Source organism: Anarhichas minor, unplaced genomic scaffold (assembly GCF_050575085.1).
Source record: "Anarhichas minor isolate MPS153535 unplaced genomic scaffold, ASM5057508v1 ptg000025l, whole genome shotgun sequence".
NCBI classification, from domain to species: domain Eukaryota; kingdom Metazoa; phylum Chordata; class Actinopteri; order Perciformes; family Anarhichadidae; genus Anarhichas; species Anarhichas minor.
In genome coordinates this window covers 172,843-199,937 of record NW_027466471.1, presented here as the reverse complement: position 1 = coordinate 199,937, position 27,095 = coordinate 172,843, and the positions used below count along the sequence as shown (strand labels likewise).

At 42.8% G+C, this 27,095-nt stretch overlaps 50 non-coding genes across 50 annotated transcripts; all 50 read right to left on the bottom strand.

Annotated features, from left to right (window-relative positions):
- Window positions 1-174: 174 nt before the first annotated feature.
- Window positions 175-246, bottom strand: trnap-cgg (transfer RNA proline (anticodon CGG)). Its single transcript has one exon. It is a non-coding gene; the product is annotated as a tRNA-Pro (tRNA).
- Window positions 247-487: 241 nt separating this feature from the next.
- On the bottom strand, window positions 488-559 carry trnap-ugg (transfer RNA proline (anticodon UGG)). The gene has a single exon. It is a non-coding gene; the product is annotated as a tRNA-Pro (tRNA).
- A 253-nt stretch (window positions 560-812) lies between these two features.
- trnap-agg (transfer RNA proline (anticodon AGG)) lies at window positions 813-884 on the bottom strand. The gene has a single exon. It is a non-coding gene; the product is annotated as a tRNA-Pro (tRNA).
- A 247-nt stretch (window positions 885-1,131) lies between these two features.
- On the bottom strand, window positions 1,132-1,203 carry trnap-cgg (transfer RNA proline (anticodon CGG)). Its single transcript has one exon. It is a non-coding gene; the product is annotated as a tRNA-Pro (tRNA).
- A 557-nt stretch (window positions 1,204-1,760) lies between these two features.
- Window positions 1,761-1,832, bottom strand: trnap-cgg (transfer RNA proline (anticodon CGG)). Its single transcript has one exon. It is a non-coding gene; the product is annotated as a tRNA-Pro (tRNA).
- A 241-nt stretch (window positions 1,833-2,073) lies between these two features.
- trnap-ugg (transfer RNA proline (anticodon UGG)) lies at window positions 2,074-2,145 on the bottom strand. Its single transcript has one exon. It is a non-coding gene; the product is annotated as a tRNA-Pro (tRNA).
- Window positions 2,146-2,398: 253 nt separating this feature from the next.
- Window positions 2,399-2,470, bottom strand: trnap-agg (transfer RNA proline (anticodon AGG)). The gene has a single exon. It is a non-coding gene; the product is annotated as a tRNA-Pro (tRNA).
- Window positions 2,471-2,717: 247 nt separating this feature from the next.
- Window positions 2,718-2,789, bottom strand: trnap-cgg (transfer RNA proline (anticodon CGG)). The gene has a single exon. It is a non-coding gene; the product is annotated as a tRNA-Pro (tRNA).
- Window positions 2,790-3,346: 557 nt separating this feature from the next.
- trnap-ugg (transfer RNA proline (anticodon UGG)) lies at window positions 3,347-3,418 on the bottom strand. Its single transcript has one exon. It is a non-coding gene; the product is annotated as a tRNA-Pro (tRNA).
- Window positions 3,419-3,990: 572 nt separating this feature from the next.
- Window positions 3,991-4,062, bottom strand: trnap-cgg (transfer RNA proline (anticodon CGG)). The gene has a single exon. It is a non-coding gene; the product is annotated as a tRNA-Pro (tRNA).
- A 566-nt stretch (window positions 4,063-4,628) lies between these two features.
- Window positions 4,629-4,700, bottom strand: trnap-agg (transfer RNA proline (anticodon AGG)). Its single transcript has one exon. It is a non-coding gene; the product is annotated as a tRNA-Pro (tRNA).
- Window positions 4,701-4,947: 247 nt separating this feature from the next.
- Window positions 4,948-5,019, bottom strand: trnap-cgg (transfer RNA proline (anticodon CGG)). Its single transcript has one exon. It is a non-coding gene; the product is annotated as a tRNA-Pro (tRNA).
- Window positions 5,020-5,576: 557 nt separating this feature from the next.
- trnap-ugg (transfer RNA proline (anticodon UGG)) lies at window positions 5,577-5,648 on the bottom strand. Its single transcript has one exon. It is a non-coding gene; the product is annotated as a tRNA-Pro (tRNA).
- Window positions 5,649-6,533: 885 nt separating this feature from the next.
- Window positions 6,534-6,605, bottom strand: trnap-ugg (transfer RNA proline (anticodon UGG)). Its single transcript has one exon. It is a non-coding gene; the product is annotated as a tRNA-Pro (tRNA).
- Window positions 6,606-6,858: 253 nt separating this feature from the next.
- On the bottom strand, window positions 6,859-6,930 carry trnap-agg (transfer RNA proline (anticodon AGG)). Its single transcript has one exon. It is a non-coding gene; the product is annotated as a tRNA-Pro (tRNA).
- Window positions 6,931-7,177: 247 nt separating this feature from the next.
- On the bottom strand, window positions 7,178-7,249 carry trnap-cgg (transfer RNA proline (anticodon CGG)). Its single transcript has one exon. It is a non-coding gene; the product is annotated as a tRNA-Pro (tRNA).
- An 870-nt stretch (window positions 7,250-8,119) lies between these two features.
- trnap-ugg (transfer RNA proline (anticodon UGG)) lies at window positions 8,120-8,191 on the bottom strand. The gene has a single exon. It is a non-coding gene; the product is annotated as a tRNA-Pro (tRNA).
- A 253-nt stretch (window positions 8,192-8,444) lies between these two features.
- trnap-agg (transfer RNA proline (anticodon AGG)) lies at window positions 8,445-8,516 on the bottom strand. Its single transcript has one exon. It is a non-coding gene; the product is annotated as a tRNA-Pro (tRNA).
- A 556-nt stretch (window positions 8,517-9,072) lies between these two features.
- trnap-ugg (transfer RNA proline (anticodon UGG)) lies at window positions 9,073-9,144 on the bottom strand. The gene has a single exon. It is a non-coding gene; the product is annotated as a tRNA-Pro (tRNA).
- Window positions 9,145-9,397: 253 nt separating this feature from the next.
- trnap-agg (transfer RNA proline (anticodon AGG)) lies at window positions 9,398-9,469 on the bottom strand. Its single transcript has one exon. It is a non-coding gene; the product is annotated as a tRNA-Pro (tRNA).
- Window positions 9,470-9,716: 247 nt separating this feature from the next.
- trnap-ugg (transfer RNA proline (anticodon UGG)) lies at window positions 9,717-9,788 on the bottom strand. The gene has a single exon. It is a non-coding gene; the product is annotated as a tRNA-Pro (tRNA).
- Window positions 9,789-10,673: 885 nt separating this feature from the next.
- On the bottom strand, window positions 10,674-10,745 carry trnap-ugg (transfer RNA proline (anticodon UGG)). The gene has a single exon. It is a non-coding gene; the product is annotated as a tRNA-Pro (tRNA).
- A 253-nt stretch (window positions 10,746-10,998) lies between these two features.
- trnap-agg (transfer RNA proline (anticodon AGG)) lies at window positions 10,999-11,070 on the bottom strand. Its single transcript has one exon. It is a non-coding gene; the product is annotated as a tRNA-Pro (tRNA).
- A 556-nt stretch (window positions 11,071-11,626) lies between these two features.
- trnap-ugg (transfer RNA proline (anticodon UGG)) lies at window positions 11,627-11,698 on the bottom strand. The gene has a single exon. It is a non-coding gene; the product is annotated as a tRNA-Pro (tRNA).
- Window positions 11,699-11,951: 253 nt separating this feature from the next.
- Window positions 11,952-12,023, bottom strand: trnap-agg (transfer RNA proline (anticodon AGG)). Its single transcript has one exon. It is a non-coding gene; the product is annotated as a tRNA-Pro (tRNA).
- Window positions 12,024-12,579: 556 nt separating this feature from the next.
- trnap-ugg (transfer RNA proline (anticodon UGG)) lies at window positions 12,580-12,651 on the bottom strand. Its single transcript has one exon. It is a non-coding gene; the product is annotated as a tRNA-Pro (tRNA).
- A 253-nt stretch (window positions 12,652-12,904) lies between these two features.
- trnap-agg (transfer RNA proline (anticodon AGG)) lies at window positions 12,905-12,976 on the bottom strand. Its single transcript has one exon. It is a non-coding gene; the product is annotated as a tRNA-Pro (tRNA).
- Window positions 12,977-13,547: 571 nt separating this feature from the next.
- Window positions 13,548-13,619, bottom strand: trnap-agg (transfer RNA proline (anticodon AGG)). The gene has a single exon. It is a non-coding gene; the product is annotated as a tRNA-Pro (tRNA).
- Window positions 13,620-13,866: 247 nt separating this feature from the next.
- trnap-cgg (transfer RNA proline (anticodon CGG)) lies at window positions 13,867-13,938 on the bottom strand. The gene has a single exon. It is a non-coding gene; the product is annotated as a tRNA-Pro (tRNA).
- A 238-nt stretch (window positions 13,939-14,176) lies between these two features.
- Window positions 14,177-14,248, bottom strand: trnap-agg (transfer RNA proline (anticodon AGG)). The gene has a single exon. It is a non-coding gene; the product is annotated as a tRNA-Pro (tRNA).
- Window positions 14,249-14,495: 247 nt separating this feature from the next.
- Window positions 14,496-14,567, bottom strand: trnap-ugg (transfer RNA proline (anticodon UGG)). The gene has a single exon. It is a non-coding gene; the product is annotated as a tRNA-Pro (tRNA).
- Window positions 14,568-15,133: 566 nt separating this feature from the next.
- Window positions 15,134-15,205, bottom strand: trnap-ugg (transfer RNA proline (anticodon UGG)). Its single transcript has one exon. It is a non-coding gene; the product is annotated as a tRNA-Pro (tRNA).
- Window positions 15,206-15,452: 247 nt separating this feature from the next.
- trnap-cgg (transfer RNA proline (anticodon CGG)) lies at window positions 15,453-15,524 on the bottom strand. Its single transcript has one exon. It is a non-coding gene; the product is annotated as a tRNA-Pro (tRNA).
- A 238-nt stretch (window positions 15,525-15,762) lies between these two features.
- trnap-agg (transfer RNA proline (anticodon AGG)) lies at window positions 15,763-15,834 on the bottom strand. The gene has a single exon. It is a non-coding gene; the product is annotated as a tRNA-Pro (tRNA).
- Window positions 15,835-16,081: 247 nt separating this feature from the next.
- Window positions 16,082-16,153, bottom strand: trnap-ugg (transfer RNA proline (anticodon UGG)). The gene has a single exon. It is a non-coding gene; the product is annotated as a tRNA-Pro (tRNA).
- A 566-nt stretch (window positions 16,154-16,719) lies between these two features.
- Window positions 16,720-16,791, bottom strand: trnap-ugg (transfer RNA proline (anticodon UGG)). Its single transcript has one exon. It is a non-coding gene; the product is annotated as a tRNA-Pro (tRNA).
- Window positions 16,792-17,038: 247 nt separating this feature from the next.
- On the bottom strand, window positions 17,039-17,110 carry trnap-cgg (transfer RNA proline (anticodon CGG)). The gene has a single exon. It is a non-coding gene; the product is annotated as a tRNA-Pro (tRNA).
- A 2,799-nt stretch (window positions 17,111-19,909) lies between these two features.
- trnap-ugg (transfer RNA proline (anticodon UGG)) lies at window positions 19,910-19,981 on the bottom strand. Its single transcript has one exon. It is a non-coding gene; the product is annotated as a tRNA-Pro (tRNA).
- A 247-nt stretch (window positions 19,982-20,228) lies between these two features.
- On the bottom strand, window positions 20,229-20,300 carry trnap-cgg (transfer RNA proline (anticodon CGG)). The gene has a single exon. It is a non-coding gene; the product is annotated as a tRNA-Pro (tRNA).
- An 885-nt stretch (window positions 20,301-21,185) lies between these two features.
- On the bottom strand, window positions 21,186-21,257 carry trnap-ugg (transfer RNA proline (anticodon UGG)). Its single transcript has one exon. It is a non-coding gene; the product is annotated as a tRNA-Pro (tRNA).
- Window positions 21,258-22,461: 1,204 nt separating this feature from the next.
- On the bottom strand, window positions 22,462-22,533 carry trnap-ugg (transfer RNA proline (anticodon UGG)). The gene has a single exon. It is a non-coding gene; the product is annotated as a tRNA-Pro (tRNA).
- Window positions 22,534-22,786: 253 nt separating this feature from the next.
- Window positions 22,787-22,858, bottom strand: trnap-agg (transfer RNA proline (anticodon AGG)). Its single transcript has one exon. It is a non-coding gene; the product is annotated as a tRNA-Pro (tRNA).
- A 247-nt stretch (window positions 22,859-23,105) lies between these two features.
- On the bottom strand, window positions 23,106-23,177 carry trnap-ugg (transfer RNA proline (anticodon UGG)). Its single transcript has one exon. It is a non-coding gene; the product is annotated as a tRNA-Pro (tRNA).
- A 566-nt stretch (window positions 23,178-23,743) lies between these two features.
- trnap-ugg (transfer RNA proline (anticodon UGG)) lies at window positions 23,744-23,815 on the bottom strand. Its single transcript has one exon. It is a non-coding gene; the product is annotated as a tRNA-Pro (tRNA).
- Window positions 23,816-24,062: 247 nt separating this feature from the next.
- trnap-cgg (transfer RNA proline (anticodon CGG)) lies at window positions 24,063-24,134 on the bottom strand. The gene has a single exon. It is a non-coding gene; the product is annotated as a tRNA-Pro (tRNA).
- A 572-nt stretch (window positions 24,135-24,706) lies between these two features.
- Window positions 24,707-24,778, bottom strand: trnap-ugg (transfer RNA proline (anticodon UGG)). Its single transcript has one exon. It is a non-coding gene; the product is annotated as a tRNA-Pro (tRNA).
- Window positions 24,779-25,344: 566 nt separating this feature from the next.
- On the bottom strand, window positions 25,345-25,416 carry trnap-ugg (transfer RNA proline (anticodon UGG)). The gene has a single exon. It is a non-coding gene; the product is annotated as a tRNA-Pro (tRNA).
- Window positions 25,417-25,663: 247 nt separating this feature from the next.
- Window positions 25,664-25,735, bottom strand: trnap-cgg (transfer RNA proline (anticodon CGG)). The gene has a single exon. It is a non-coding gene; the product is annotated as a tRNA-Pro (tRNA).
- Window positions 25,736-26,307: 572 nt separating this feature from the next.
- Window positions 26,308-26,379, bottom strand: trnap-ugg (transfer RNA proline (anticodon UGG)). Its single transcript has one exon. It is a non-coding gene; the product is annotated as a tRNA-Pro (tRNA).
- Window positions 26,380-26,945: 566 nt separating this feature from the next.
- Window positions 26,946-27,017, bottom strand: trnap-ugg (transfer RNA proline (anticodon UGG)). Its single transcript has one exon. It is a non-coding gene; the product is annotated as a tRNA-Pro (tRNA).
- Between the last annotated feature and the right edge of the window lie 78 nt (window positions 27,018-27,095).

Genomic DNA, 27,095 nt, shown 5'->3' with positions numbered 1-27,095 from the left:
GTCTTGGCACAGAAAAAATGGTTGGTAATCTGCTAAGAAACTACATTTTAGCCCAAACGATACAACACCGGTACGGGCATGACATTGGCTAAATTGTGGAAGAAACATTGTTTTAAGGGACAAAGTTTTTGGCTCGCTTAATTTAACAGTTAACACCAGCCAAAGACATATTCTGGGCTCGTCCGGGATTTGGACCCGGGACCTCTCGCACCCGAAGCGAGAATCATACCCCTAGACCAACGAGCCATTAAAACATCTCATCGTTTGATGTTTGCCTGACGAAATTCACCTTTGTTAGGCATGTGAATTAAGTTGTTATCTTTTAGCAATAAAAGAATGCTGGGTGTTCTGCTAAGAAGATGAACCAGCTACATTTTTGCCAAAACGCTACAATGCTGGTATATGCACGGCAGTGGCTAAATTGTGGAAGAAACATTGTTTTAGGCTCACTTATTTAAACAGTCAACATTAGCCAAAGACATATTCTGGGCTCGTCCGGGATTTGGACCCGGGACCTCTCGCACCCAAAGCGAGAATCATACCCCTAGACCAACGAGCCATTAAGACATCTCATCGTTTGATGTTTGCCTGACGAAATTCACCATTGTTTGGCATGTGAATTAAGTTTTTGTCTTTTGGCAATAAAAGAATGCTGGGTGTTCTGCGAAGATGAACCAGCTACATTTTTGCCAAAACGTTACAATGCTGGTATATGCACGGCAGTGGCTAAATTGTGGAAGAAACATTGTTTTAAGGGACAAGGTTTTTGGCTCACTTAATTTAACAGTCAACATTAGCCAAAGACATATTCTGGGCTCGTCCGGGATTTGGACCCGGGACCTCTCGCACCCTAAGCGAGAATCATACCCCTAGACCAACAAGCCAATTAAATGTCTTATTATTTGATATCTGCCTGACGAAATTCTCCATTGTCAGGCATATGAATAAAGTCGGCGTGTCTTGGCACAGAAAAAATGGTTGGTAATCTGCTAAGAAACTACATTTTAGCCCAAACGATACAACACCGGTACGGGCATGACATTGGCTAAATTGTGGAAGAAACATTGTTTTAAGGGACAAAGTTTTTGGCTCGCTTAATTTAACAGTTAACACCAGCCAAAGACATACTCTGGGCTCGTCCGGGATTTGGACCCGGGACCTCTCGCACCCGAAGCGAGAATCATACCCCTAGACCAACGAGCCATTAAGACATCTCATCGTTTGATGTTTGCCTGACGAAATTCACCATTGTTTGGCATGTGAATTAAGTTTTTGTCTTTTGGCAATAAAAGAATGCTGGGTGTTCTGCGAAGATGAGCCAGCTACATTTTTGCCAAAATGCTACAATGCTGGTATATGCACGGCAGTGGATAAATTGTGGAAGAAACATTGTTTTTGGCTCACTTATTTAAACAGTCAACATTAGCCAAAGACATATTCTGGGCTCGTCCGGGATCTGGATCCGGGACCTCTCGCACCCTAAGCGAGAATCATACCCCTAGACCAACGAGCCAATTAAATGTCTCATTATTTGATATCTGCCTGACGAAATTCTCCATTGTCAGGCATATGAATAAAGTCGGCGTGTCTTGGCACAGAAAAAATGGTTGGTAATCTGCTAAGAAACTACATTTTAGCCCAAACGATACAACACCTGTACGGGCATGACATTGGCTAAATTGTGGAAGAAACATTGTTTTAAGGGACAAAGTTTTTGGCTCGCTTAATTTAACAGTTAACACCAGCCAAAGACATATTCTGGGCTCGTCCGGGATTTGGACCCGGGACCTCTCGCACCCGAAGCGAGAATCATACCCCTATACCAACGAGCCATTAAAACATCTCATCGTTTGATGTTTGCCTGACGAAATTCACCTTTGTTAGGCATGTGAATTAAGTTGTTATCTTTTAGCAATAAAAGAATGCTGGGTGTTCTGCTAAGAAGATGAACCAGCTACATTTTTGCCAAAACGCTACAATGCTGGTATATGCACGGCAGTGGCTAAATTGTGGAAGAAACATTGTTTTAGACTCACTTATTTAAACAGTCAACATTAGCCAAAGACATATTCTGGGCTCGTCCGGGATTTGGACCCGGGACCTCTCGCACCCAAAGCGAGAATCATACCCCTAGACCAACGAGCCATTAAGACATCTCATCGTTTGATGTTTGCCTGACGAAATTCACCATTGTTTGGCATGTGAATTAAGTTTTTGTCTTTTGGCAATAAAAGAATGCTGGGTGTTCTGCGAAGATGAACCAGCTACATTTTTGCCAAAACGTTACAATGCTGGTATATGCACGGCAGTGGCTAAATTGTGGAAGAAACATTGTTTTAAGGGACAAGGTTTTTGGCTCACTTAATTTAACAGTCAACATTAGCCAAAGACATATTCTGGGCTCGTCCGGGATTTGGACCCAGGACCTCTCGCACCCTAAGCGAGAATCATACCCCTAGACCAACAAGCCAATTAAATGTCTTATTATTTGATATCTGCCTGACGAAATTCTCCATTGTCAGGCATATGAATAAAGTCGGCGTGTCTTGGCACAGAAAAAATGGTTGGTAATCTGCTAAGAAACTACATTTTAGCCCAAACGATACAACACCGGTACGGGCATGACATTGGCTAAATTGTGGAAGAAACATTGTTTTAAGGGACAAAGTTTTTGGCTCGCTTAATTTAACAGTTAACACCAGCCAAAGACATATTCTGGGCTCGTCCGGGATTTGGACCCGGGACCTCTCGCACCCGAAGCGAGAATCATACCCCTAGACCAACGAGCCATTAAGACATCTCATCGTTTGATGTTTGCCTGACGAAATTCACCATTGTTTGGCATGTGAATTAAGTTTTTGTCTTTTGGCAATAAAAGAATGCTGGGTGTTCTGCGAAGATGAGCCAGCTACATTTTTGCCAAAATGCTACAATGCTGGTATATGCACGGCAGTGGCTAAATTGTGGAAGAAACATTGTTTTTGGCTCACTTATTTAAACAGTCAACATTAGCCAAAGACATATTCTGGGCTCGTCCGGGATTTGTATCCGGGACCTCTCACACCCTAAGCGAGAATCATACCCCTAGACCAACGAGCCAATTAAATGTCTCATTATTTGATATCTGCCTGACGAAATTCTCCATTGTCAGGCATATGAATAAAGCCGGCGTGTCTTGGCACAGAAAAAATGGTTGGTAATCTGCTAAGAAGCTACATTTTAGCCCAAACGATACAACACCGGTACGGGCATGACATTGGCTAAATTGTGGAAGAAACATTGTTTTAAGGGACAAAGTTTTTGGCTTGCTTAATTTAACAGTCAACACTAGCCAAAGACATATTCTGGGCTCGTCCGGGATTTGGACCCGGGACCTCTCGCACCCAAAGCGAGAATCATACCCCTAGACCAACGAGCCATTAAGACATCTCATCGTTTGATGTTTGCCTGACGAAATTCACCATTGTTTGGCATGTGAATTAAGTTTTTGTCTTTTGGCAATAAAAGAATGCTGGGTGTTCTGCGAAGATGAACCAGCTACATTTTTGCCAAAACGTTACAATGCTGGTATATGCACGGCAGTGGCTAAATTGTGGAAGAAACATTGTTTTAAGGGACAAGGTTTTTGGCTCACTTAATTTAACAGTCAACACTAGCCAAAGACATATTCTGGGCTTGTCCGGGATTTGGACCCGGGACCTCTCGCACCCTAAGCGAGAATCATACCCCTAGACCAACGACCCAATTAAATGTCTCATTATTTGATATCTGCCTGACGAAATTCTCCATTGTCAGGCATATGAATAAAGTCGGCGTGTCTTGGCACAGAAAAAATGGTTGGTAATCTGCTAAGAAACTACATTTTAGCCCAAACGATACAACACCGGTACGGGCATGACATTGGCTAAATTGTGGAAGAAACATTGTTTTAAGGGACAAAGTTTTTGGCTCGCTTAATTTAACAGTTAACACCAGCCAAAGACATATTCTGGGCTCGTCCGGGATTTGGACCCGGGACCTCTCGCACCCGAAGCGAGAATCATACCCCTATACCAACGAGCCATTAAAACATCTCATCGTTTGATGTTTGCCTGACGAAATTCACCTTTGTTAGGCATGTGAATTAAGTTGTTATCTTTTAGCAATAAAAGAATGCTGGGTGTTCTGCTAAGAAGATGAACCAGCTACATTTTTGCCAAAACGCTACAATGCTGGTATATGCACGGCAGTGGCTAAATTGTGGAAGAAACATTGTTTTAGGCTCACTTATTTAAACAGTCAACATTAGCCAAAGACATATTCTGGGCTCTTCCGGGATTTGGACCCGGGACCTCTCGCACCCAAAGCGAGAATCATACCCCTAGACCAACGAGCCATTAAGACATCTCATCGTTTGATGTTTGCCTGACGAAATTCACCATTGTTTGGCATGTGAATTAAGTTTTTGTCTTTTGGCAATAAAAGAATGCTGGGTGTTCTGCGAAGATGAACCAGCTACATTTTTGCCAAAACGTTACAATGCTGGTATATGCACGGCAGTGGCTAAATTGTGGAAGAAACATTGTTTTAAGGGACAAGGTTTTTGGCTCACTTAATTTAACAGTCAACATTAGCCAAAGACATATTCTGGGCTCGTCCGGGATTTGGACCCGGGACCTCTCGCACCCTAAGCGAGAATCATACCCCTAGACCAACAAGCCAATTAAATGTCTTATTATTTGATATCTGCCTGACGAAATTCTCCATTGTCAGGCATATGAATAAAGTCGGCGTGTCTTGGCACAGAAAAAATGGTTGGTAATCTGCTAAGAAACTACATTTTAGCCCAAACGATACAACACCGGTACGGGCATGACATTGGCTAAATTGTGGAAGAAACATTGTTTTAAGGGACAAAGTTTTTGGCTCGCTTAATTTAACAGTTAACACCAGCCAAAGACATATTCTGGGCTCGTCCGGGATTTGGACCCGGGACCTCTCGCACCCGAAGCGAGAATCATACCCCTAGACCAACGAGCCATTAAGACATCTCATCGTTTGATGTTTGCCTGACGAAATTCACCATTGTTTGGCATGTGAATTAAGTTTTTGTCTTTTGGCAATAAAAGAATGCTGGGTGTTCTGCGAAGATGAGCCAGCTACATTTTTGCCAAAATGCTACAATGCTGGTATATGCACGGCAGTGGCTAAATTGTGGAAGAAACATTGTTTTTGGCTCACTTATTTAAACAGTCAACATTAGCCAAAGACATATTCTGGGCTCGTCCGGGATTTGGATCCGGGACCTCTCACACCCTAAGCGAGAATCATACCCCTAGACCAACGAGCCAATTAAATGTCTCATTATTTGATATCTGCCTGACGAAATTCTCCATTGTCAGGCATATGAATAAAGCCGGCGTGTCTTGGCACAGAAAAAATGGTTGGTAATCTGCTAAGAAGCTACATTTTAGCCCAAACGATACAACACCGGTACGGGCATGACATTGGCTAAATTGTGGAAGAAACATTGTTTTAAGGGACAAAGTTTTTGGCTTGCTTAATTTAACAGTCAACACTAGCCAAAGACATATTCTGGGCTCGTCCGGGATTTGGACCCAGGACCTCTCGCACCCAAAGCGAGAATCATACCCCTAGACCAACGAGCCATTAAGACATCTCATCGTTTGATGTTTGCCTGACGAAATTCACCATTGTTTGGCATGTGAATTAAGTTTTTGTCTTTTGGCAATAAAAGAATGCTGGGTGTTCTGCGAAGATGAACCAGCTACATTTTTGCCAAAACGTTACAATGCTGGTATATGCACGGCAGTGGCTAAATTGTGGAAGAAACATTGTTTTAAGGGACAAGGTTTTTGGCTCACTTAATTTAACAGTCAACACTAGCCAAAGACATATTCTGGGCTTGTCCGGGATTTGGACCCGGGACCTCTCGCACCCTAAGCGAGAATCATACCCCTAGACCAACGACCCAATTAAATGTCTCATTATTTGATATCTGCCTGACGAAATTCTCCATTGTCAGGCATATGAATAAAGTCGGCGTGTCTTGGCAAAGAAAAAATGGTTGGTAATCTGCTAAGAAACTACATTTTAGCCCAAACGATACAACACCGGTACGGGCATGACATTGGCTAAATTGTGGAAGAAACATTGTTTTAAGGGACAAAGTTTTTGGCTCGCTTAATTTAACAGTTAACACCAGCCAAAGACATATTCTGGGCTCGTCCGGGATTTGGACCTGGGACCTCTCGCACCCGAAGCGAGAATCATACCCCTATACCAACGAGCCATTAAAACATCTCATCGTTTGATGTTTGCCTGACGAAATTCACCTTTGTTAGGCATGTGAATTAAGTTGTTATCTTTTAGCAATAAAAGAATGCTGGGTGTTCTGCTAAGAAGATGAACCAGCTACATTTTTGCCAAAACGCTACAATGCTGGTATATGCACGGCAGTGGCTAAATTGTGGAAGAAACATTGTTTTAGGCTCACTTATTTAAACAGTCAACATTAGCCAAAGACATATTCTGGGCTCGTCCGGGATTTGGACCCGGGACCTCTCGCACCCAAAGCGAGAATCATACCCCTAGACCAACGAGCCATTAAGACATCTCATCGTTTGATGTTTGCCTGACGAAATTCACCATTGTTTGGCATGTGAATTAAGTTTTTGTCTTTTGGCAATAAAAGAATGCTGGGTGTTCTGCGAAGATGAACCAGCTACATTTTTGCCAAAACGTTACAATGCTGGTATATGCACGGCAGTGGCTAAATTGTGGAAGAAACATTGTTTTAAGGGACAAGGTTTTTGGCTCACTTAATTTAACAGTCAACATTAGCCAAAGACATATTCTGGGCTCGTCCGGGATTTGGACCCGGGACCTCTCGCACCCTAAGCGAGAATCATACCCCTAGACCAACAAGCCAATTAAATGTCTTATTATTTGATATCTGCCTGACGAAATTCTCCATTGTCAGGCATATGAATAAAGTCGGCGTGTCTTGGCACAGAAAAAATGGTTGGTAATCTGCTAAGAAACTACATTTTAGCCCAAACGATACAACACCGGTACGGGCATGACATTGGCTAAATTGTGGAAGAAACATTGTTTTAAGGGACAAAGTTTTTGGCTCGCTTAATTTAACAGTTAACACCAGCCAAAGACATATTCTGGGCTCGTCCGGGATTTGGACCCGGGACCTCTCGCACCCGAAGCGAGAATCATACCCCTAGACCAACGAGCCATTAAGACATCTCATCGTTTGATGTTTGCCTGACGAAATTCACCATTGTTTGGCATGTGAATTAAGTTTTTGTCTTTTGGCAATAAAAGAATGCTGGGTGTTCTGCGAAGATGAGCCAGCTACATTTTTGCCAAAATGCTACAATGCTGGTATATGCACGGCAGTGGCTAAATTGTGGAAGAAACATTGTTTTTGGCTCACTTATTTAAACAGTCAACATTAGCCAAAGACATATTCTGGGCTCTTCCGGGATTTGGATCCGGGACCTCTCACACCCTAAGCGAGAATCATACCCCTAGACCAACGAGCCAATTAAATGTCTCATTATTTGATATCTGCCTGACGAAATTCTCCATTGTCAGGCATATGAATAAAGCCGGCGTGTCTTGGCACAGAAAAAATGGTTGGTAATCTGCTAAGAAGCTACATTTTAGCCCAAACGATACAACACCGGTACGGGCATGACATTGGCTAAATTGTGGAAGAAACATTGTTTTAAGGGACAAAGTTTTTGGCTCGCTTAATTTAACAGTTAACACCAGCCAAAGACATATTCTGGGCTCGTCCGGGATTTGGACCTGGGACCTCTCGCACCCGAAGCGAGAATCATACCCCTATACCAACGAGCCATTAAAACATCTCATCGTTTGATGTTTGCCTGACGAAATTCACCTTTGTTAGGCATGTGAATTAAGTTGTTATCTTTTAGCAATAAAAGAATGCTGGGTGTTCTGCTAAGAAGATGAACCAGCTACATTTTTGCCAAAACGCTACAATGCTGGTATATGCACGGCAGTGGCTAAATTGTGGAAGAAACATTGTTTTAGGCTCACTTATTTAAACAGTCAACATTAGCCAAAGACATATTCTGGGCTCGTCCGGGATTTGGACCCGGGACCTCTCGCACCCAAAGCGAGAATCATACCCCTAGACCAACGAGCCATTAAGACATCTCATCGTTTGATGTTTGCCTGACGAAATTCACCATTGTTTGGCATGTGAATTAAGTTTTTGTCTTTTGGCAATAAAAGAATGCTGGGTGTTCTGCGAAGATGAACCAGCTACATTTTTGCCAAAACGTTACAATGCTGGTATATGCACGGCAGTGGCTAAATTGTGGAAGAAACATTGTTTTAAGGGACAAGGTTTTTGGCTCACTTAATTTAACAGTCAACATTAGCCAAAGACATATTCTGGGCTCGTCCGGGATTTGGACCCGGGACCTCTCGCACCCTAAGCGAGAATCATACCCCTAGACCAACAAGCCAATTAAATGTCTTATTATTTGATATCTGCCTGACGAAATTCTCCATTGTCAGGCATATGAATAAAGTCGGCGTGTCTTGGCACAGAAAAAATGGTTGGTAATCTGCTAAGAAACTACATTTTAGCCCAAACGATACAACACCGGTACGGGCATGACATTGGCTAAATTGTGGAAGAAACATTGTTTTAAGGGACAAAGTTTTTGGCTCGCTTAATTTAACAGTTAACACCAGCCAAAGACATATTCTGGGCTCGTCCGGGATTTGGACCCGGGACCTCTCGCACCGAAGCGAGAATCATACCCCTAGACCAACGAGCCATTAAGACATCTCATCGTTTGATGTTTGCCTGACGAAATTCACCATTGTTTGGCATGTGAATTAAGTTTTTGTCTTTTGGCAATAAAAGAATGCTGGGTGTTCTGCGAAGATGAGCCAGCTACATTTTTGCCAAAATGCTACAATGCTGGTATATGCACGGCAGTGGCTAAATTGTGGAAGAAACATTGTTTTAGGCTCACTTATTTAAACAGTCAACATTAGCCAAAGACATATTCTGGGCTCGTCCGGGATTTGGACCCGGGACCTCTCGCACCCAAAGCGAGAATCATACCCCTAGACCAACGAGCCATTAAGACATCTCATCGTTTGATGTTTGCCTGACGAAATTCACCATTGTTTGGCATGTGAATTAAGTTTTTGTCTTTTGGCAATAAAAGAATGCTGGGTGTTCTGCGAAGATGAACCAGCTACATTTTTGCCAAAACGTTACAATGCTGGTATATGCACGGCAGTGGCTAAATTGTGGAAGAAACATTGTTTTAAGGGACAAGGTTTTTGGCTCACTTAATTTAACAGTCAACATTAGCCAAAGACATATTCTGGGCTCGTCCGGGATTTGGACCCGGGACCTCTCGCACCCTAAGCGAGAATCATACCCCTAGACCAACAAGCCAATTAAATGTCTTATTATTTGATATCTGCCTGACGAAATTCTCCATTGTCAGGCATATGAATAAAGCCGGCGTGTCTTGGCACAGAAAAAATGGTTGGTAATCTGCTAAGAAGCTACATTTTAGCCCAAACGATACAACACCGGTACGGGCATGACATTGGCTAAATTGTGGAAGAAACATTGTTTTAAGGGACAAAGTTTTTGGCTTGCTTAATTTAACAGTCAACACTAGCCAAAGACATATTCTGGGCTCGTCCGGGATTTGGACCCGGGACCTCTCGCACCCAAAGCGAGAATCATACCCCTAGACCAACGAGCCATTAAGACATCTCATCGTTTGATGTTTGCCTGACGAAATTCACCATTGTTTGGCATGTGAATTAAGTTTTTGTCTTTTGGCAATAAAAGAATGCTGGGTGTTCTGCGAAGATGAACCAGCTACATTTTTGCCAAAACGTTACAATGCTGGTATATGCACGGCAGTGGCTAAATTGTGGAAGAAACATTGTTTTAAGGGACAAGGTTTTTGGCTCACTTAATTTAACAGTCAACACTAGCCAAAGACATATTCTGGGCTTGTCCGGGATTTGGACCCGGGACCTCTCGCACCCTAAGCGAGAATCATACCCCTAGACCAACGACCCAATTAAATGTCTCATTATTTGATATCTGCCTGACGAAATTCTCCATTGTCAGGCATATGAATAAAGTCGGCGTGTCTTGGCAAAGAAAAAATGGTTGGTAATCTGCTAAGAAACTACATTTTAGCCCAAACGATACAACACCGGTACGGGCATGACATTGGCTAAATTGTGGAAGAAACATTGTTTTAAGGGACAAAGTTTTTGGCTCGCTTAATTTAACAGTTAACACCAGCCAAAGACATATTCTGGGCTCGTCCGGGATTTGGACCTGGGACCTCTCGCACCCGAAGCGAGAATCATACCCCTATACCAACGAGCCATTAAAACATCTCATCGTTTGATGTTTGCCTGACGAAATTCACCTTTGTTAGGCATGTGAATTAAGTTGTTATCTTTTAGCAATAAAAGAATGCTGGGTGTTCTGCTAAGAAGATGAACCAGCTACATTTTTGCCAAAACGCTACAATGCTGGTATATGCACGGCAGTGGCTAAATTGTGGAAGAAACATTGTTTTAGGCTCACTTATTTAAACAGTCAACATTAGCCAAAGACATATTCTGGGCTCGTCCGGGATTTGGACCCGGGACCTCTCGCACCCAAAGCAAGAATCATACCCCTAGACCAACGAGCCATTAAGACATCTCATCGTTTGATGTTTGCCTGACGAAATTCACCATTGTTTGGCATGTGAATTAAGTTTTTGTCTTTTGGCAATAAAAGAATGCTGGGTGTTCTGCGAAGATGAACCAGCTACATTTTTGCCAAAACGTTACAATGCTGGTATATGCACGGCAGTGGCTAAATTGTGGAAGAAACATTGTTTTAAGGGACAAGGTTTTTGGCTCACTTAATTTAACAGTCAACATTAGCCAAAGACATATTCTGGGCTCGTCCGGGATTTGGACCCGGGACCTCTCGCACCCTAAGCGAGAATCATACCCCTAGACCAACAAGCCAATTAAATGTCTTATTATTTGATATCTGCCTGACGAAATTCTCCATTGTCAGGCATATGAATAAAGTCGGCGTGTCTTGGCACAGAAAAAATGGTTGGTAATCTGCTAAGAAACTACATTTTAGCCCAAACGATACAACACCGGTACGGGCATGACATTGGCTAAATTGTGGAAGAAACATTGTTTTAAGGGACAAAGTTTTTGGCTCGCTTAATTTAACAGTTAACACCAGCCAAAGACATATTCTGGGCTCGTCCGGGATTTGGACCCGGGACCTCTCGCACCGAAGCGAGAATCATACCCCTAGACCAACGAGCCATTAAGACATCTCATCGTTTGATGTTTGCCTGACGAAATTCACCATTGTTTGGCATGTGAATTAAGTTTTTGTCTTTTGGCAATAAAAGAATGCTGGGTGTTCTGCGAAGATGAGCCAGCTACATTTTTGCCAAAATGCTACAATGCTGGTATATGCACGGCAGTGGCTAAATTGTGGAAGAAACATTGTTTTAGGCTCACTTATTTAAACAGTCAACATTAGCCAAAGACATATTCTGGGCTCGTCCGGGATTTGGACCCGGGACCTCTCGCAACCAAAGCGAGAATCATACCCCTAGACCAACGAGCCATTAAGACATCTCATCGTTTGATGTTTGCCTGACGAAATTCACCATTGTTTGGCATGTGAATTAAGTTTTTGTCTTTTGGCAATAAAAGAATGCTGGGTGTTCTGCGAAGATGAACCAGCTACATTTTTGCCAAAACGTTACAATGCTGGTATATGCACGGCAGTGGCTAAATTGTGGAAGAAACATTGTTTTAAGGGACAAGGTTTTTGGCTCACTTAATTTAACAGTCAACATTAGCCAAAGACATATTCTGGGCTCGTCCGGGATTTGGACCCGGGACCTCTCGCACCCTAAGCGAGAATCATACCCCTAGACCAACAAGCCAATTAAATGTCTTATTATTTGATATCTGCCTGACGAAATTCTCCATTGTCAGGCATATGAATAAAGTCGGCGTGTCTTGGCACAGAAAAAATGGTTGGTAATCTGCTAAGAAACTACATTTTAGCCCAAACGATACAACACCGGTACGGGCATGACATTGGCTAAATTGTGGAAGAAACATTGTTTTAAGGGACAAAGTTTTTGGCTCGCTTAATTTAACAGTTAACACCAGCCAAAGACATATTCTGGGCTCGTCCGGGATTTGGACCCGGGACCTCTCGCACCGAAGCGAGAATCATACCCCTAGACCAACGAGCCATTAAGACATCTCATCGTTTGATGTTTGCCTGACGAAATTCACCATTGTTTGGCATGTGAATTAAGTTTTTGTCTTTTGGCAATAAAAGAATGCTGGGTGTTCTGCGAAGATGAGCCAGCTACATTTTTGCCAAAATGCTACAATGCTGGTATATGCACGGCAGTGGCTAAATTGTGGAAGAAACATTGTTTTAGGCTCACTTATTTAAACAGTCAACATTAGCCAAAGACATATTCTGGGCTCGTCCGGGATTTGGACCCGGGACCTCTCGCAACCAAAGCGAGAATCATACCCCTAGACCAACGAGCCATTAAGACATCTCATCGTTTGATGTTTGCCTGACGAAATTCACCATTGTTTGGCATGTGAATTAAGTTTTTGTCTTTTGGCAATAAAAGAATGCTGGGTGTTCTGCGAAGATGAACCAGCTACATTTTTGCCAAAACGTTACAATGCTGGTATATGCACGGCAGTGGCTAAATTGTGGAAGAAACATTGTTTTAAGGGACAAGGTTTTTGGCTCACTTAATTTAACAGTCAACATTAGCCAAAGACATATTCTGGGCTCGTCCGGGATTTGGACCCGGGACCTCTCGCACCCTAAGCGAGAATCATACCCCTAGACCAACAAGCCAATTAAATGTCTTATTATTTGATATCTGCCTGACGAAATTCTCCATTGTCAGGCATATGAATAAAGTCGGCGTGTCTTGGCACAGAAAAAATGGTTGGTAATCTGCTAAGAAACTACATTTTAGCCCAAACGATACAACACCGGTACGGGCATGACATTGGCTAAATTGTGGAAGAAACATTGTTTTAAGGGACAAAGTTTTTGGCTCGCTTAATTTAACAGTTAACACCAGCCAAAGACATATTCTGGGCTCGTCCGGGATTTGGACCCGGGACCTCTCGCACCGAAGCGAGAATCATACCCCTAGACCAACGAGCCATTAAGACATCTCATCGTTTGATGTTTGCCTGACGAAATTCACCATTGTTTGGCATGTGAATTAAGTTTTTGTCTTTTGGCAATAAAAGAATGCTGGGTGTTCTGCGAAGATGAACCAGCTACATTTTTGCCAAAACGTTACAATGCTGGTATATGCACGGCAGTGGCTAAATTGTGGAAGAAACATTGTTTTAAGGGACAAGGTTTTTGGCTCACTTAATTTAACAGTCAACATTAGCCAAAGACATATTCTGGGCTCGTCCGGGATTTGGACCCGGGACCTCTCGCACCCTAAGCGAGAATCATACCCCTAGACCAACAAGCCAATTAAATGTCTTATTATTTGATATCTGCCTGACGAAATTCTCCATTGTCAGGCATATGAATAAAGTCGGCGTGTCTTGGCACAGAAAAAATGGTTGGTAATCTGCTAAGAAACTACATTTTAGCCCAAACGATACAACACCGGTACGGGCATGACATTGGCTAAATTGTGGAAGAAACATTGTTTTAAGGGACAAAGTTTTTGGCTCGCTTAATTTAACAGTTAACACCAGCCAAAGACATATTCTGGGCTCGTCCGGGATTTGGACCCGGGACCTCTCGCACCCGAAGCGAGAATCATACCCCTAGACCAACGAGCCATTAAGACATCTCATCGTTTGATGTTTGCCTGACGAAATTCACCATTGTTTGGCATGTGAATTAAGTTTTTGTCTTTTGGCAATAAAAGAATGCTGGGTGTTCTGCGAAGATGAGCCAGCTACATTTTTGCCAAAATGCTACAATGCTGGTATATGCACGGCAGTGGATAAATTGTGGAAGAAACATTGTTTTTGGCTCACTTATTTAAACAGTCAACATTAGCCAAAGACATATTCTGGGCTCGTCCGGGATTTGGACCCTGGACCTCTCGCACCCTAAGCGAGAATCATACCCCTAGACCAACGAGCCAATTAAATGTCTCATTATTTGATATCTGCCTGACGAAATTCTCCATTGTCAGGCATATGAATAAAGCCGGCGTGTCTTGGCACAGAAAAAATGGTTGGTAATCTGCTAAGAAGCTACATTTTAGCCCAAACGATACAACACCGGTACGGGCATGACATTGGCTAAATTGTGGAAGAAACATTGTTTTAAGGGACAAAGTTTTTGGCTTGCTTAATTTAACAGTCAACACTAGCCAAAGACATATTCTGGGCTCGTCCGGGATTTGGACCCGGGACCTCTCGCACCCAAAGCGAGAATCATACCCCTAGACCAACGAGCCATTAAGACATCTCATCGTTTGATGTTTGCCTGACGAAATTCACCATTGTTTGGCATGTGAATTAAGTTTTTGTCTTTTGGCAATAAAAGAATGCTGGGTGTTCTGCGAAGATGAACCAGCTACATTTTTGCCAAAACGTTACAATGCTGGTATATGCACGGCAGTGGCTAAATTGTGGAAGAAACATTGTTTTAAGGGACAAGGTTTTTGGCTCACTTAATTTAACAGTCAACACTAGCCAAAGACATATTCTGGGCTTGTCCGGGATTTGGACCCGGGACCTCTCGCACCCGAAGCGAGACTCATACCCCTAGACCAACGAGCCATTAAAACATCTCATCGTTTGATGTTTGCCTGACGAAATTCACCTTTGTTTGGCATGTGAATTAAGTTGTTATCTTTTAGCAATAAAAGAATGCTGGGTGTTCTGCTAAGAAGATGAACCAGCTACATTTTTGCCAAAACGCTACAATGCTGGTATATGCACGGCAGTGGCTAAATTGTGGAAGAAACATTGTTTTAGGCTCACTTATTTAAACAGTCAACATTAGCCAAAGACATATTCTGGGCTCGTCCGGGATTTGGACCCGGGACCTCTCGCACCCAAAGCGAGAATCATACCCCTAGACCAACAAGCCAATTAAATGTCTCATTATTTGATATCTGCCTGACGAAATTCTCCATTGTCAGGCATATGAATAAAGTCGGCGTGTCTTGGCACAGAAAAAATGGTTGGTAATCTGCTAAGAAACTACATTTTAGCCCAAACGATACAACACCGGTACGGGCATGACATTGGCTAAATTGTGGAAGAAACATTGTTTTAAGGGACAAAGTTTTTGGCTCGCTTAATTTAACAGTTAACACCAGCCAAAGACATATTCTGGGCTCGTCCGGGATTTGGACCCGGGACCTCTCGCACCCGAAGCGAGAATCATACCCCTAGACCAACGAGCCATTAAGACATCTCATCGTTTGATGTTTGCCTGACGAAATTCACCATTGTTTGGCATGTGAATTAAGTTTTTGTCTTTTGGCAATAAAAGAATGCTGGGTGTTCTGCGAAGATGAGCCAGCTACATTTTTGCCAAAATGCTACAATGCTGGTATATGCACGGCAGTGGATAAATTGTGGAAGAAACATTGTTTTTGGCTCACTTATTTAAACAGTCAACATTAGCCAAAGACATATTCTGGGCTCGTCCGGGATTTGGACCCGGGACCTCTCGCACCCTAAGCGAGAATCATACCCCTAGACCAACGAGCCAATTAAATGTCTCATTATTTGATATCTGCCTGACGAAATTCTCCATTGTCAGGCATATGAATAAAGCCGGCGTGTCTTGGCACAGAAAAAATGGTTGGTAATCTGCTAAGAAGCTACATTTTAGCCCAAACGATACAACACCGGTACGGGCATGACATTGGCTAAATTGTGGAAGAAACATTGTTTTAAGGGACAAAGTTTTTGGCTTGCTTAATTTAACAGTCAACACTAGCCAAAGACATATTCTGGGCTCGTCCGGGATTTGGACCCGGGACCTCTCGCACCCAAAGCGAGAATCATACCCCTAGACCAACGAGCCATTAAGACATCTCATCGTTTGATGTTTGCCTGACGAAATTCACCATTGTTTGGCATGTGAATTAAGTTTTTGTCTTTTGGCAATAAAAGAATGCTGGGTGTTCTGCGAAGATGAACCAGCTACATTTTTGCCAAAACGTTACAATGCTGGTATATGCACGGCAGTGGCTAAATTGTGGAAGAAACATTGTTTTAAGGGACAAGGTTTTTGGCTCACTTAATTTAACAGTCAACACTAGCCAAAGACATATTCTGGGCTTGTCCGGGATTTGGACCCGGGACCTCTCGCACCCGAAGCGAGACTCATACCCCTAGACCAACGAGCCATTAAAACATCTCATCGTTTGATGTTTGCCTGACGAAATTCACCTTTGTTTGGCATGTGAATTAAGTTGTTATCTTTTAGCAATAAAAGAATGCTGGGTGTTCTGCTAAGAAGATGAACCAGCTACATTTTTGCCAAAACGCTACAATGCTGGTATATGCACGGCAGTGGCTAAATTGTGGAAGAAACATTGTTTTAGGCTCACTTATTTAAACAGTCAACATTAGCCAAAGACATATTCTGGGCTCGTCCGGGATTTGGACCCGGGACCTCTCGCACCCAAAGCGAGAATCATACCCCTAGACCAACAAGCCAATTAAATGTCTCATTATTTGATATCTGCCTGACGAAATTCTCCATTGTCAGGCATATGAATAAAGTCGGCGTGTCTTGGCACAGAAAAAATGGTTGGTAATCTGCTAAGAAACTACATTTTAGCCCAAACGATACAACACCGGTACGGGCATGACATTGGCTAAATTGTGGAAGAAACATTGTTTTAAGGGACAAAGTTTTTGGCTCGCTTAATTTAACAGTTAACACCAGCCAAAGACATATTCTGGGCTCGTCCGGGATTTGGACCCGGGACCTCTCGCACCCGAAGCGAGAATCATACCCCTAGACCAACGAGCCATTAAGACATCTCATCGTTTGATGTTTGCCTGACGAAATTCACCATTGTTTGGCATGTGAATTAAGTTTTTGTCTTTTGGCAATAAAAGAATGCTGGGTGTTCTGCGAAGATGAGCCAGCTACATTTTTGCCAAAATGCTACAATGCTGGTATATGCACGGCAGTGGATAAATTGTGGAAGAAACATTGTTTTAAGGGACAAGGTTTTTGGCTCACTTAATTTAACAGTCAACACTAGCCAAAGACATATTCTGGGCTTGTCCGGGATTTGGACCCGGGACCTCTCGCACCCTAAGCGAGAATCATACCCCTAGACCAACGACCCAATTAAATGTCTCATCATTTGATATCTGCCTGACGAAATTCTCCATTGTCAGGCATATGAATAAAGTCGGCGTGTCTTGGCACAGAAAAAATGGTTGGTAATCTGCTAAGAAACTACATTTTAGCCCAAACGATACAACACCGGTACGGGCATGACATTGGCTAAATTGTGGAAGAAACATTGTTTTAAGGGACAAAGTTTTTGGCTCGCTTAATTTAACAGTTAACACCAGCCAAAGACATATTCTGGGCTCATCCGGGATTTGGACCCGGGACCTCTCGCACCCGAAGCGAGAATCATACCCCTATACCAACGAGCCATTAAAACATCTCATCGTTTGATGTTTGCCTGACGAAATTCACCTTTGTTAGGCATGTGAATTAAGTTGTTATCTTTTAGCAATAAAAGAATGCTGGGTGTTCTGCTAAGAAGATGAACCAGCTACATTTTTGCCAAAACGCTACAATGCTGGTATATGCACGGCAGTGGCTAAATTGTGGAAGAAACATTGTTTTAGGCTCACTTATTTAAACAGTCAACATTAGCCAAAGACATATTCTGGGCTCGTCCGGGATTTGGACCCCGGACCTCTCGCACCCAAAGCGAGAATCATACCCCTAGACCAACGAGCCATTAAGACATCTCATCGTTTGATGTTTGCCTGACGAAATTCACCATTGTTTGGCATGTGAATTAAGTTTTTGTCTTTTGGCAATAAAAGAATGCTGGGTGTTCTGCGAAGATGAACCAGCTACATTTTTGCCAAAACGTTACAATGCTGGTATATGCACGGCAGTGGCTAAATTGTGGAAGAAACATTGTTTTAAGGGACAAGGTTTTTGGCTCACTTAATTTAACAGTCAACACTAGCCAAAGACATATTCTGGGCTCGTCCGGGATTTGGACCCGGGACCTCTCGCACCCTAAGCGAGAATCATACCCCTAGACCAACGACCCAATTAAATGTCTCATTATTTGATATCTGCCTGACGAAATTCTCCATTGTCAGGCATATGAATAAAGTCGGCGTGTCTTGGCACAGAAAAAATGGTTGGTAATCTGCTAAGAAACTACATTTTAGCCCAAACGATACAACACCGGTACGGGCATGACATTGGCTAAATTGTGGAAGAAACATTGTTTTAAGGGACAAAGTTTTTGGCTCGCTTAATTTAACAGTTAACACCAGCCAAAGACATATTTTGGGCTCGTCCGGGATTTGGACCCGGGACCTCTCGCACCCGAAGCGAGAATCATACCCCTAGACCAACGACCCAATTAAATGTCTCATTATTTGATATCTGCCTGACGAAATTCTCCATTGTCAGGCATATGAATAAAGTCGGCGTGTCTTGGCACAGAAAAAATGGTTGGTAATCTGCTAAGAAACTACATTTTAGCCCAAACGATACAACACCGGTACGGGCATGACATTGGCTAAATTGTGGAAGAAACATTGTTTTAAGGGACAAAGTTTTTGGCTCGCTTAATTTAACAGTTAACACCAGCCAAAGACATATTCTGGGCTCATCCGGGATTTGGACCCGGGACCTCTCGCACCCGAAGCGAGAATCATACCCCTATACCAACGAGCCATTAAAACATCTCATCGTTTGATGTTTGCCTGACGAAATTCACCTTTGTTAGGCATGTGAATTAAGTTGTTATCTTTTAGCAATAAAAGAATGCTGGGTGTTCTGCTAAGAAGATGAACCAGCTACATTTTTGCCAAAACGCTACAATGCTGGTATATGCACGGCAGTGGCTAAATTGTGGAAGAAACATTGTTTTAGGCTCACTTATTTAAACAGTCAACATTAGCCAAAGACATATTCTGGGCTCGTCCGGGATTTGGACCCGGGACCTCTCGCACCCAAAGCGAGAATAATACCCCTAGACCAACGAGCCATTAAGACATCTCATCGTTTGATGTTTGCCTGACGAAATTCACCATTGTTTGGCATGTGAATTAAGTTTTTGTCTTTTGGCAATAAAAGAATGCTGGGTGTTCTGCGAAGATGAACCAGCTACATTTTTGCCAAAACGTTACAATGCTGGTATATGCACGGCAGTGGCTAAATTGTGGAAGAAACATTGTTTTAAGGGACAAGGTTTTTGGCTCACTTAATTTAACAGTCAACACTAGCCAAAGACATATTCTGGGCTTGTCCGGGATTTGGACCCGGGACCTCTCGCACCCGAAGCGAGACTCATACCCCTAGACCAACGAGCCATTAAAACATCTCATCGTTTGATGTTTGCCTGACGAAATTCACCTTTGTTTGGCATGTGAATTAAGTTGTTATCTTTTAGCAATAAAAGAATGCTGGGTGTTCTGCTAAGAAGATGAACCAGCTACATTTTTGCCAAAACGCTACAATGCTGGTATATGCACGGCAGTGGCTAAATTGTGGAAGAAACATTGTTTTAGGCTCACTTATTTAAACAGTCAACATTAGCCAAAGACATATTCTGGGCTCGTCCGGGATTTGGACCCGGGACCTCTCGCACCCAAAGCGAGAATCATACCCCTAGACCAACAAGCCAATTAAATGTCTCATTATTTGATATCTGCCTGACGAAATTCTCCATTGTCAGGCATATGAATAAAGTCGGCGTGTCTTGGCACAGAAAAAATGGTTGGTAATCTGCTAAGAAACTACATTTTAGCCCAAACGATACAACACCGGTACGGGCATGACATTGGCTAAATTGTGGAAGAAACATTGTTTTAAGGGACAAAGTTTTTGGCTCGCTTAATTTAACAGTTAACACCAGCCAAAGACATATTCTGGGCTCGTCCGGGATTTGGACCCGGGACCTCTCGCACCCGAAGCGAGAATCATACCCCTAGACCAACGAGCCATTAAGACATCTCATCGTTTGATGTTTGCCTGACGAAATTCACCATTGTTTGGCATGTGAATTAAGTTTTTGTCTTTTGGCAATAAAAGAATGCTGGGTGTTCTGCGAAGATGAGCCAGCTACATTTTTGCCAAAATGCTACAATGCTGGTATATGCACGGCAGTGGATAAATTGTGGAAGAAACATTGTTTTAAGGGACAAGGTTTTTGGCTCACTTAATTTAACAGTCAACACTAGCCAAAGACATATTCTGGGCTTGTCCGGGATTTGGACCCGGGACCTCTCGCACCCTAAGCGAGAATCATACCCCTAGACCAACGACCCAATTAAATGTCTCATTATTTGATATCTGCCTGACGAAATTCTCCATTGTCAGGCATATGAATAAAGTCGGCGTGTCTTGGCACAGAAAAAATGGTTGGTAATCTGCTAAGAAACTACATTTTAGCCCAAACGATACAACACCGGTACGGGCATGACATTGGCTAAATTGTGGAAGAAACATTGTTTTAAGGGACAAAGTTTTTGGCTCGCTTAATTTAACAGTTAACACCAGCCAAAGACATATTCTGGGCTCATCCGGGATTTGGACCCGGGACCTCTCGCACCCGAAGCGAGAATCATACCCCTATACCAACGAGCCATTAAAACATCTCATCGTTTGATGTTTGCCTGACGAAATTCACCTTTGTTAGGCATGTGAATTAAGTTGTTATCTTTTAGCAATAAAAGAATGCTGGGTGTTCTGCTAAGAAGATGAACCAGCTACATTTTTGCCAAAACGCTACAATGCTGGTATATGCACGGCAGTGGCTAAATTGTGGAAGAAACATTGTTTTAGGCTCACTTATTTAAACAGTCAACATTAGCCAAAGACATATTCTGGGCTCGTCCGGGATTTGGACCCGGGACCTCTCGCACCCAAAGCGAGAATCATACCCCTAGACCAACGAGCCATTAAGACATCTCATCGTTTGATGTTTGCCTGACGAAATTCACCATTGTTTGGCATGTGAATTAAGTTTTTGTCTTTTGGCAATAAAAGAATGCTGGGTGTTCTGCGAAGATGAACCAGCTACATTTTTGCCAAAACGTTACAATGCTGGTATATGCACGGCAGTGGCTAAATTGTGGAAGAAACATTGTTTTAAGGGACAAGGTTTTTGGCTCACTTAATTTAACAGTCAACACTAGCCAAAGACATATTCTGGGCTCGTCCGGGATTTGGACCCGGGACCTCTCGCACCCTAAGCGAGAATCATACCCCTAGACCAACGACCCAATTAAATGTCTCATTATTTGATATCTGCCTGACGAAATTCTCCATTGTCAGGCATATGAATAAAGTCGGCGTGTCTTGGCACAGAAAAAATGGTTGGTAATCTGCTAAGAAACTACATTTTAGCCCAAACGATACAACACCGGTACGGGCATGACATTGGCTAAATTGTGGAAGAAACATTGTTTTAAGGGACAAAGTTTTTGGCTCGCTTAATTTAACAGTTAACACCAGCCAAAGACATATTTTGGGCTCGTCCGGGATTTGGACCCGGGACCTCTCGCACCCGAAGCGAGAATCATACCCCTAGACCAACGACCCAATTAAATGTCTCATTATTTGATATCTGCCTGACGAAATTCTCCATTGTCAGGCATATGAATAAAGTCGGCGTGTCTTGGCACAGAAAAAATGGTTGGTAATCTGCTAAGAAACTACATTTTAGCCCAAACGATACAACACCGGTACGGGCATGACATTGGCTAAATTGTGGAAGAAACATTGTTTTAAGGGACAAAGTTTTTGGCTCGCTTAATTTAACAGTTAACACCAGCCAAAGACATATTCTGGGCTCATCCGGGATTTGGACCCGGGACCTCTCGCACCCGAAGCGAGAATCATACCCCTATACCAACGAGCCATTAAAACATCTCATCGTTTGATGTTTGCCTGACGAAATTCACCTTTGTTAGGCATGTGAATTAAGTTGTTATCTTTTAGCAATAAAAGAATGCTGGGTGTTCTGCTAAGAAGATGAACCAGCTACATTTTTGCCAAAACGCTACAATGCTGGTATATGCACGGCAGTGGCTAAATTGTGGAAGAAACATTGTTTTAGGCTCACTTATTTAAACAGTCAACATTAGCCAAAGACATATTCTGGGCTCGTCCGGGATTTGGACCCGGGACCTCTCGCACCCAAAGCGAGAATCATACCCCTAGACCAACGAGCCATTAAGACATCTCATCGTTTGATGTTTGCCTGACGAAATTCACCATTGTTTGGCATGTGAATTAAGTTTTTGTCTTTTGGCAATAAAAGAATGCTGGGTGTTCTGCGAAGATGAACCAGCTACATTTTTGCCAAAACGTTACAATGCTGGTATATGCACGGCAGTGGCTAAATTGTGGAAGAAACATTGTTTTAAGGGACAAGGTTTTTGGCTCACTTAATTTAACAGTCAACATTAGCCAAAGACATATTCTGGGCTCGTCCGGGATTTGGACCCGGGACCTCTCGCACCCTAAGCGAGAATCATACCCCTAGACCAACAAGCCAATTAAATGTCTTATTATTTGATATCTGCCTGACGAAATTCTCCATTGTCAGGCATATGAATAAAGCCGGCGTGTCTTGGCACAGAAAAAATGGTTGGTAATCTGCTAAGAAGCTACATTTTAGCCCAAACGATACAACACCGGTACGGGCATGACATTGGCTAAATTGTGGAAGAAACATTGTTTTAAGGGACAAAGTTTTTGGCTTGCTTAATTTAACAGTCAACACTAGCCAAAGACATATTCTGGGCTCGTCCGGGATTTGGACCCGGGACCTCTCGCACCCAAAGCGAGAATCATACCCCTAGACCAACGAGCCATTAAGACATCTCATCGTTTGATGTTTGCCTGACGAAATTCACCATTGTTTGGCATGTGAATTAAGTTTTTGTCTTTTGGCAATAAAAGAATGCTGGGTGTTCTGCGAAGATGAACCAGCTACATTTTTGCCAAAACGTTACAATGCTGGTATATGCACGGCAGTGGCTAAATTGTGGAAGAAACATTGTTTTAAGGGACAAGGTTTTTGGCTCACTTAATTTAACAGTCAACACTAGCCAAAGACATATTCTGGGCTTGTCCGGGATTTGGACCCGGGACCTCTCGCACCCGAAGCGAGACTCATACCCCTAGACCAACGAGCCATTAAAACATCTCATCGTTTGATGTTTGCCTGACGAAATTCACCTTTGTTTGGCATGTGAATTAAGTTGTTATCTTTTAGCAATAAAAGAATGCTGGGTGTTCTGCTAAGAAGATGAACCAGCTACATTTTTGCCAAAACGCTACAATGCTGGTATATGCACGGCAGTGGCTAAATTGTGGAAGAAACATTGTTTTAGGCTCACTTATTTAAACAGTCAACATTAGCCAAAGACATATTCTGGGCTCGTCCGGGATTTGGACCCGGGACCTCTCGCACCCAAAGCGAGAATCATACCCCTAGACCAACAAGCCAATTAAATGTCTCATTATTTGATATCTGCCTGACGAAATTCTCCATTGTCAGGCATATGAATAAAGTCGGCGTGTCTTGGCACAGAAAAAATGGTTGGTAATCTGCTAAGAAACTACATTTTAGCCCAAACGATACAACACCGGTACGGGCATGACATTGGCTAAATTGTGGAAGAAACAATGTTTTAAGGGACAAAGTTTTTGGCTCGCTTAATTTAACAGTTAACACCAGCCAAAGACATATTCTGGGCTCGTCCGGGATTTGGACCCGGGACCTCTCGCACCCGAAGCGAGAGTCATACCCCTAGACCAACGAGCCATTAAGACATCTCATCGTTTGATGTTTGCCTGACGAAATTCACCATTGTTTGGCATGTGAATTAAGTTTTTGTCTTTTGGCAATAAAAGAATGCTGGGTGTTCTGCGAAGATGAGCCAGCTACATTTTTGCCAAAATGCTACAATGCTGGTATATGCACGGCAGTGGATAAATTGTGGAAGAAACATTGTTTTAAGGGACAAGGTTTTTGGCTCACTTAATTTAACAGTCAACACTAGCCAAAGACATATTCTGGGCTTGTCCGGGATTTGGACCCGGGACCTCTCGCACCCTAAGCGAGAATCATACCCCTAGACCAACGACCCAATTAAATGTCTCATTATTTGATATCTGCCTGACGAAATTCTCCATTGTCAGGCATATGAATAAAGCCGGCGTGTCTTGGCACAGAAAAAATGGTTGGTAATCTGCTAAGAAGCTACATTTTAGCCCAAACGATACAACACCGGTACGGGCATGACATTGGCTAAATTGTGGAAGAAACATTGTTTTAAGGGACAAAGTTTTTGGCTTGCTTAATTTAACAGTCAACACTAGCCAAAGACATATTCTGGGCTCGTCCGGGATTTGGACCCGGGACCTCTCGCACCCAAAGCGAGAATCATACCCCTAGACCAACGAGCCATTAAGACATCTCATCGTTTGATGTTTGCCTGACGAAATTCACCATTGTTTGGCATGTGAATTAAGTTTTTGTCTTTTGGCAATAAAAGAATGCTGGGTGTTCTGCGAAGATGAACCAGCTACATTTTTGCCAAAACGTTACAATGCTGGTATATGCACGGCAGTGGCTAAATTGTGGAAGAAACATTGTTTTAAGGGACAAGGTTTTTGGCTCACTTAATTTAACAGTCAACACTAGCCAAAGACATATTCTGGGCTTGTCCGGGATTTGGACCCGGGACCTCTCGCACCCGAAGCGAGACTCATACCCCTAGACCAACGAGCCATTAAAACATCTCATCGTTTGATGTTTGCCTGACGAAATTCACCTTTGTTTGGCATGTGAATTAAGTTGTTATCTTTTAGCAATAAAAGAATGCTGGGTGTTCTGCTAAGAAGATGAACCAGCTACATTTTTGCCAAAACGCTACAATGCTGGTATATGCACGGCAGTGGCTAAATTGTGGAAGAAACATTGTTTTAGGCTCACTTATTTAAACAGTCAACATTAGCCAAAGACATATTCTGGGCTCGTCCGGGATTTGGACCCGGGACCTCTCGCACCCAAAGCGAGAATCATACCCCTAGACCAACAAGCCAATTAAATGTCTCATTATTTGATATCTGCCTGACGAAATTCTCCATTGTCAGGCATATGAATAAAGTCGGCGTGTCTTGGCACAGAAAAAATGGTTGGTAATCTGCTAAGAAACTACATTTTAGCCCAAACGATACAACACCGGTACGGGCATGACATTGGCTAAATTGTGGAAGAAACATTGTTTTAAGGGACAAAGTTTTTGGCTCGCTTAATTTAACAGTTAACACCAGCCAAAGACATATTCTGGGCTCGTCCGGGATTTGGACCCGGGACCTCTCGCACCCGAAGCGAGAATCATACCCCTAGACCAACGAGCCATTAAGACATCTCATCGTTTGATGTTTGCCTGACGAAATTCACCATTGTTTGGCATGTGAATTAAGTTTTTGTCTTTTGGCAATAAAAGAATGCTGGGTGTTCTGCGAAGATGAGCCAGCTACATTTTTGCCAAAATGCTACAATGCTGGTATATGCACGGCAGTGGATAAATTGTGGAAGAAACATTGTTTTAAGGGACAAGGTTTTTGGCTCACTTAATTTAACAGTCAACACTAGCCAAAGACATATTCTGGGCTTGTCCGGGATTTGGACCCGGGACCTCTCGCACCCTAAGCGAGAATCATACCCCTAGACCAACGACCCAATTAAATGTCTCATTATTTGATATCTGCCTGACGAAATTCTCCATTGTCAGGCATATGAATAAAGTCGGCGTGTCTTGGCACAGAAAAAATGGTTGGTAATCTGCTAAGAAACTACATTTTAGCCCAAACGATACAACACCGGTACGGGCATGACATTGGCTAAATTGTGGAAGAAACATTGTTTTAAGGGACAAAGTTTTTGGCTTGCTTAATTTAACAGTCAACACTAGCCAAAGACATATTCTGGGCTCGTCCGGGATTTGGACCCGGGACCTCTCGCACCCAAAGCGAGAATCATACCCCTAGACCAACGAGCCATTAAGACATCTCATCGTTTGATGTTTGCCTGACGAAATTCACCATTGTTTGGCATGTGAATTAAGTTTTTGTCTTTTGGCAATAAAAGAATGCTGGGTGTTCTGCGAAGATGAACCAGCTACATTTTTGCCAAAACGTTACAATGCTGGTATATGCACGGCAGTGGCTAAATTGTGGAAGAAACATTGTTTTAAGGGACAAGGTTTTTGGCTCACTTAATTTAACAGTCAACACTAGCCAAAGACATATTCTGGGCTTGTCCGGGATTTGGACCCGGGACCTCTCGCACCCGAAGCGAGACTCATACCCCTAGACCAACGAGCCATTAAAACATCTCATCGTTTGATGTTTGCCTGACGAAATTCACCTTTGTTTGGCATGTGAATTAAGTTGTTATCTTTTAGCAATAAAAGAATGCTGGGTGTTCTGCTAAGAAGATGAACCAGCTACATTTTTGCCAAAACGCTACAATGCTGGTATATGCACGGCAGTGGCTAAATTGTGGAAGAAACATTGTTTTAGGCTCACTTATTTAAACAGTCAACATTAGCCAAAGACATATTCTGGGCTCGTCCGGGATTTGGACCCGGGACCTCTCGCACCCAAAGCGAGAATCATACCCCTAGACCAACAAGCCAATTAAATGTCTCATTATTTGATATCTGCCTGACGAAATTCTCCATTGTCAGGCATATGAATTAAGTCGGCGTGTCTT